Genomic DNA, 6,412 nt, shown 5'->3' on the forward strand with positions numbered 1-6,412 from the left:
AATTCACTCTTTAGTCTCAGGGTGGCCTCGAACTCACAGAGATCCTCCTACCTCTGCCTCCCGAGTGCTGGGATTAAAAGCGTGTGCCACCACGCCAGGCCCCTAGATTTTTTTTTTTTTAATATTTGTTATTTGTTTGCAAACAGACAGAGACAAGAGGAGAGAAAGAGAGAAAGAATGAGCACACCAGGGCCTCCAGCCTGGTTGGATCCCACTGAACACTGCTGTGCAACAGAAATGGGATGTGAGCCACAGACACAATGTTAAGATTCCCAGAAATCATTTACAAAGTAAAAAGAAACAGATTAAATTGATTGTAACATTTTTGTTTTATTTTTATTTATTTATTTGAAAGTGACAGAGAAAGAGGCAGATAGAGAATGGGCGCACCAAGGCCCCCAGCCACTGCAAACGAACTGCAAATGCGTGCGCCCTCTTGTGCATCTGGCTAACGTGGGACCTGGGGAACCGAGCCTCGAACCGGGGTCCTTAGGCTTCACAGGCAAGCGCTTAACTGCTAAGCCATCTCTCCAGCCCGATGGTAACATTTTTATCTACGAAACCTAGGTGCCTCTTGTCAGAACCTTTCTATTTTAATCTCCTGTTGCTCTTAGTCATGAGTCTGCCCCAGCTCAGGGCCTTTGCACACGCTGCTCCCTGTGCCTGGGATGCACTTTTCCCATGATATATGCATGACTAATCCCTTGACTCCTTCAGGTCTCTGCTCCAATGTCAGTTGTTCAGTGGGTCTTTTATGACCCACCTATTTTAAATTTCTATATTCCTGATGCCCTACACACAGGGTTTATTTCCCTTCCCTCCTTTATTTTCCTTAGCTCTTTTCGCCTCCTAAGATATGGTGGTAAATAAGGGGAGACTTCTCAGTGGTTAAAGGTGTTTGCTTGCGAAGCCTGATGGCCTGGATTCAATCCTCCAGCACTCACAAAAAGCCAGATGCACAGAGTGGCACATGCACCTGGAGTTGACTTGCCGTGGCTGGAGGCCCCAGTACTGTCCACTCTCTCTCTCCCTTTACTTGAAAATAAATAAAAATGTTTTAGGTTCCAGGTGTGGTGTCTCATGCCTTTAATCTCAGCACTCAAGAAGCACACATAGGAGGATTGCCATGAGCTTGAGGCCAGCCTGAGACTCTAGTGAATTTCAAGTCAGCCTGGGCTAGAGTGAGACCCTACCTCAAGAAAAAAAAAAAAAACACCTGATATTAAATAAATTACTAAATAATTACAATATTTGATCATTGTCTCCTCCCACTAGAATAAAAGCTTTGTGTGTGAGGGGGTTGGACATATGCATGTTTGTATGTGGCTGTGCATGGATGGGCAGGTGTGGAAACCAGAGGTTAATGCTGGGTGTCCTCCTCAATAGCTCTCTGAGTTTTTTAAAAATGTTTCATCTATTTCAGAGAAAGAGACAGGAAGAAGCAGAGAGAGAGGGAGAGAGAGAATGGGTACACCAGGGCCTCCTGCCACTGGAAAAAAAAAAAAAAAAAAACTCCAGATGCATGTGCCACTTTGTACATCTGGCTTATGTTGGTCCTGGGGAATCAAACCTGGATCCTTAGGCTTCTCAGGCAAATGCCTTAACTGCTAAGCCATCTCTCCAGTTCTCTCCTGATTTTTTTGGGACAGGATGTCTCATTTAACCATTCACTGATTCAGCTGGACTAGCTAGCCAGCAAGCCCTTATCTCTACTTCCCTGGCACTCGGGTTACAGGCATGCCTCTGCACCCAGATTTTTTTTTAATTTTTTGTTTATTTTTATTTATTTATTTGAGAGTGGCAAACAGAGAGAGAAAGAGGCAGAGAGAGAGAGAGAATGGGCATGCCAGGGCTTCCAGCCTCTGCAAACGAACTCCAGACGCGTGTGCCCCCTTGTGCATCTGGCTAACGTGGGACCTGGGGAACCGAGCCTCGAACCGGGGTCCTTAGGCTTCACAGGCAAGTGCTTAACCGCTAAGCCATCTCTCCAGCCCTGCACCCAGCTTTTATGAGGGTTCTGGGAAACGGAATTTAGGTCCTCATACCTGCGCAGCAAGCACCTTAGCTGCTGAGTTATGTCCTCAGCCCAAATGAAAGCTTTTTAAAATTAAAAAAATAATTTTTTTTTGAAGCAAGCTTAACAGACTGGCATAGAGAGACATAAGGAAAATTGGCGCCCCAGGGCCTTCAGCCACTGCAGTCAAACTCCAAACGCGTGTACCACCTTGTACGCATGTGCAATCTTGTACGCATGTACCACCTTGTACGCATGTGCAACGTTGTAAGCTTGTGTCACCTTGGTGCGTCTGGCTTGCGTGGTACCTGGAGAGTCGAACATGAGTCCTTAGGTTTTTCAGGCAAGTGCCTTAACTGCTAAGCCACCTGTCCAGCCCTAAAATTATTATTATTATTATTTCATTTTTGGTTTTTCAAAGTAGGTTCTCAGTCTAGCCCAGGCTGACCTGGAATTCACTACGTCTTCTCAGGGTGGCATTGAACTCATAGTGATCCTCTTGCCTTTGCCTCCTCAGTGCTGGGATTAAAGGCGTGCACCACCATGCCCAGCTAAAATTTTTTAATATTTTTATTTATTTATTAGACAGGAGAGAGAGTGAGAGAATGAGTACACCAAGGCCTCTAGCCACTACTTGTTGAGATTTTGCTGGCATCTTAGAAAGTGCTTGGCACAACTAAAACGTGTGTGTGTGTTTGGTTTTTCAAGGTAGGATCTCACTCTAGGCCAAGCTGGTCTGGAATTCATGACTAGTGTCATTCTGGCCTCAAACTCATAGCAATACTATCCCTACCTCCAGAGTGCTGGGATTAAGGGTATGCACCAGCACACCAGGTGATCATAAACATTCGATGACTGCAATGAACACAGACTATAACCAGGAGCAAAGAAAAGGCGACAAGGCTACTGTCATGCTTCCCACCATCATGGTCTGCAGAGGTGGCCAAGTGACTTTTGCTTTTCGACTCTATCCATGGAGGGTCGTTCTAGAAATCGCAGGTGGTGGATGGCCCCGGGAAAGCCGTTCTGGAAGGCAGCAGGTGGGAAGGCCTAAGTGTCAAATCCAGGCCTCAGCTGTGAAGGCAACTGTTTGCAAGGGGCTTCCTAACCAAATATAATCAGCTGGAGATGAGGTTTTACCCAACAACTGAGAGAACAAATGGAAAAAAGAAGAAAAAAAAAACATCCCCTGGATGAAAGGATCCTTCAGGATTGGGACATTACACTAACTCAGAAAAACTCCAAGTTTTTTTTTTTTTCCTTTTTGCCAAATTTCATGAAGCACAGGAGAGCTATATTTGTATTGAATTTGAATTAAGTCAATCAAAATCTTGAGAAGACTGAACACAAGGTGACCACTTCTACCTCCCTGTGTGAACTCACTGTTTGAATAGCGATCCTCTAGCCCTGTGATGCTTGGGTCTTGACTGAGTTCTAGCTTCAAGGCTTTGCTGGATGACAACATAATTTTCTCTTTGGCCTTAACTAGAGTTATGGAGACTTCATTGTTTATTTTTTTATTTTTTTTTATTTTTAATTTATTTGAGAGCGGCAGAAAGAGAGAGAGAGAGAGAGAGAATGGGCACATCAGGGCCTCCAGCCACTGCAAATGAACTCCAGATGCATGCGGCACCTTGTGCATCTGGCTTACACAGGTCCTGGGGAATTGAGCCTCGAACTGGGGTCCTTAGGCTTCAGAGGCAAGCGTTCAACTGCTAAGCCATCTCTCCAGCCCGAGACTTCATTGTTTTAACCCCATCTACCACTTCCCTCGGGACATAAGCCAGACTCTGAATCTTCATTTCTCCTAACATCAATGTTGAGAACCCCCTCCTTTTAAAATTTAAAAACTTTTAAGTATTTTATTTATTTGCAAGGTGAGATGAGAGAGAGAGAGACATTGAGAGAGAATGGGCACACCACAACCTCCAGACACTGTAAGCAAACTCCAGATGCGTGTGCAACTTTGTTCATTGGGCTTTCCATGGGTACTGGGGAATCAAACCTGGGTCATTAGGCTTTCAGGCAAGAGTCTTAACTGCCGGCAAGTGCCTTAACCACTGAGCAATCTCTCCAGCCTGAGACCCCGTTTAATTCATTTCCTAAACATCTTTGGGATCGCTTATCTCTTTATTGTCCATGACCATTTCTTTTTTCTTTTTAATCTTTCGGTTTTCAAGGTGGGGTCTCGCTCTAGCTCAGGCTGGCCCCAAAATCATGGTGATCTTCCTATGTCTGCCTCCCAAGTACTAGGATTAAAGTTATGGGCCACTACACCTGGCCCATGACCATTTCTTCCCTGAATTTCTACACCTACCTGGTCTTCAAACTTGCGCCTATCAATTAATCCATTTTCTACAAGTCAGAGTAATCCTTTTAAAAAATATTATTTTTGTATTTGTTTATTTATTTGAGAGAGACAGTCAGAAAAAGTGAGCAAGTGGGATAGGGAGAATGGGTATGCCAGAGCCTCCGGCCACTGCAAACGAATTCCAAGTGCACGTGCCACCTTTGGCATACGGCTTTGCATGGGTACTGGGGAATCGAAACTGGGTCCTTTGGCTTTGCGGGCAAACATCTTAGCCACTAAGCCATTTTTCCAGGCCTCAGAGTCATCTTTTATCCTTTTTGTTTTGTTTTTTTCAAGGTAGGGTCTCACTCTGGCCCACGCTGACCTGGAATTTACTCTGTAGTCTCAGGGTGGCCTCGAACTCACAGTGATCCTCCTACCTCTGCCTCCCGAGTGCTGGGATTAAAGGCGTGCGACACCATGCCCGGTACAGAGTCATCTTTTAACACAGGGATTCTCTCTTCTCTTCAGTGGTTTCGGGTAAAAATCCAAATCCTTCACGTAGTATACAAGGCAGGGGATGATCTTGCTGTTGAGGCTGCATAGCATGGAACAAGAAGCGAGGCTAAACCTTTGACCTCTCATTTTCTCATTTATAAAATGGAGACAGTCATAGAAGCCATCTTGTAGAGCTGTTGTCAAGACTGAGTGTAATATACACAAAGTGTAATATAGCTATTACATCTGTTTCTTTCTCTCCCCCTTTAAAAAAATTATTTAGTTACAAGCAGAGAGAAAGAAAGACTTTAAGCACGCCAGAGCTTCTAGCCACTGCAAACTCCAAATGCATGTGCCACTTTGTACATCTGACTTATATGGGTATTGGGGAAATGAACCCAGGTTGTTAGGCTTTTGCAGGCAAGTGCCTTAAACACTGAGTCAGCTCTCCAGCCTTTTCTTTCCCCTCCACTTTTCTGTAGGCACTGTGGATTGGTGTTGGCTCTGAGATACATCTGTATAGAATTCCACACAGCTCTGCTTCTATTTCCTCCCATATCCTTCTCCACTTGGAATAACTGTTCCCAAGTCCTTCTCTCTCCCACCTTCCTCCTCCTATCTTGGCTTAACCATCAATGTTTTGGGGAGCCCTTTTCAGGCCAAACTTAGTTGCTCCTGTGAGCTTCCATAGCCCCCAAGTAAGGCTGACAGACAACAGTATGTCCAGTTAAATTTGAATGCCAGGCAAAGAAATCTGTTCGTTGCATAGTTTAGTAAGGAATAGCCCACGCAGTGTTTGGGTTTCAGATCAACTGACTTTTTCCACACCTATCCCACAGGCAAGTAATTATTAACATTTCACAGACGAGGAAATGGAGACTCAGTCATGTCTTGTCCAAGATGACTAATAAATGGGAACATTTGGACCCTAGGACGGTTGCTTCATGACCCTTCCACTGTACCGGACTGGGCTAGTGGAGAGATTCTTCCTTTTTACTCAGAAAGCTTCTCTGAGTAAAAAAAACCCCTAATATCTGACATCTCCCCTGCACCCTTCCTGAATATTCAGTGAGCCAACAACAGTCTGAGAGGCCATAGAGGGGCCTGGCACAAGTGAAAATTCCTACCAGGTGATTCTTGGCTGACCCCAGTGTTACAGGTGACACGATTTAACTTGGAAGATAGGAGAACTCACAGGACAGTAGGAGCGAGCGCCCAGAACCCGTTTCTTTCCTGCCCCTTGTTTCTTTTGGAGCCACTTTCCTGCCCTGGTCACTCTTCCTCGGGGGGCAGAAGTCTGCCCTTGGACTCCAGCAACTGTCAGGAGTTCTTCTGGAGCGGAGAGGAAGCCGGGGTCTGACTGCGGCCGCGGGGCGCAGCAACTTGACCCCTTGAAGGCTTCGCTTCGGTGGTGGACTTGGTACCTGGGTTTCTTGCCCCTGGGACACGTCTACGAGGTGGGTCAGATGCTCTCCGTACCCTGGTTGTCCCTTCTCTTAAAGGGTCAGAAGACCTTTAGGGAGGTTCAGAGGAGGGAGGGAGGAAGAGAGAGAGGAAGAGAGAGCGAGAGAGGGAGAGAGCGAGCGGGAGAGAGGGAGACAGGGAGAGAG

The sequence above is a fragment of the Jaculus jaculus genome, chromosome 20 (genome assembly GCF_020740685.1).
Source record: "Jaculus jaculus isolate mJacJac1 chromosome 20, mJacJac1.mat.Y.cur, whole genome shotgun sequence".
Taxonomy (NCBI): domain Eukaryota; kingdom Metazoa; phylum Chordata; class Mammalia; order Rodentia; family Dipodidae; genus Jaculus; species Jaculus jaculus.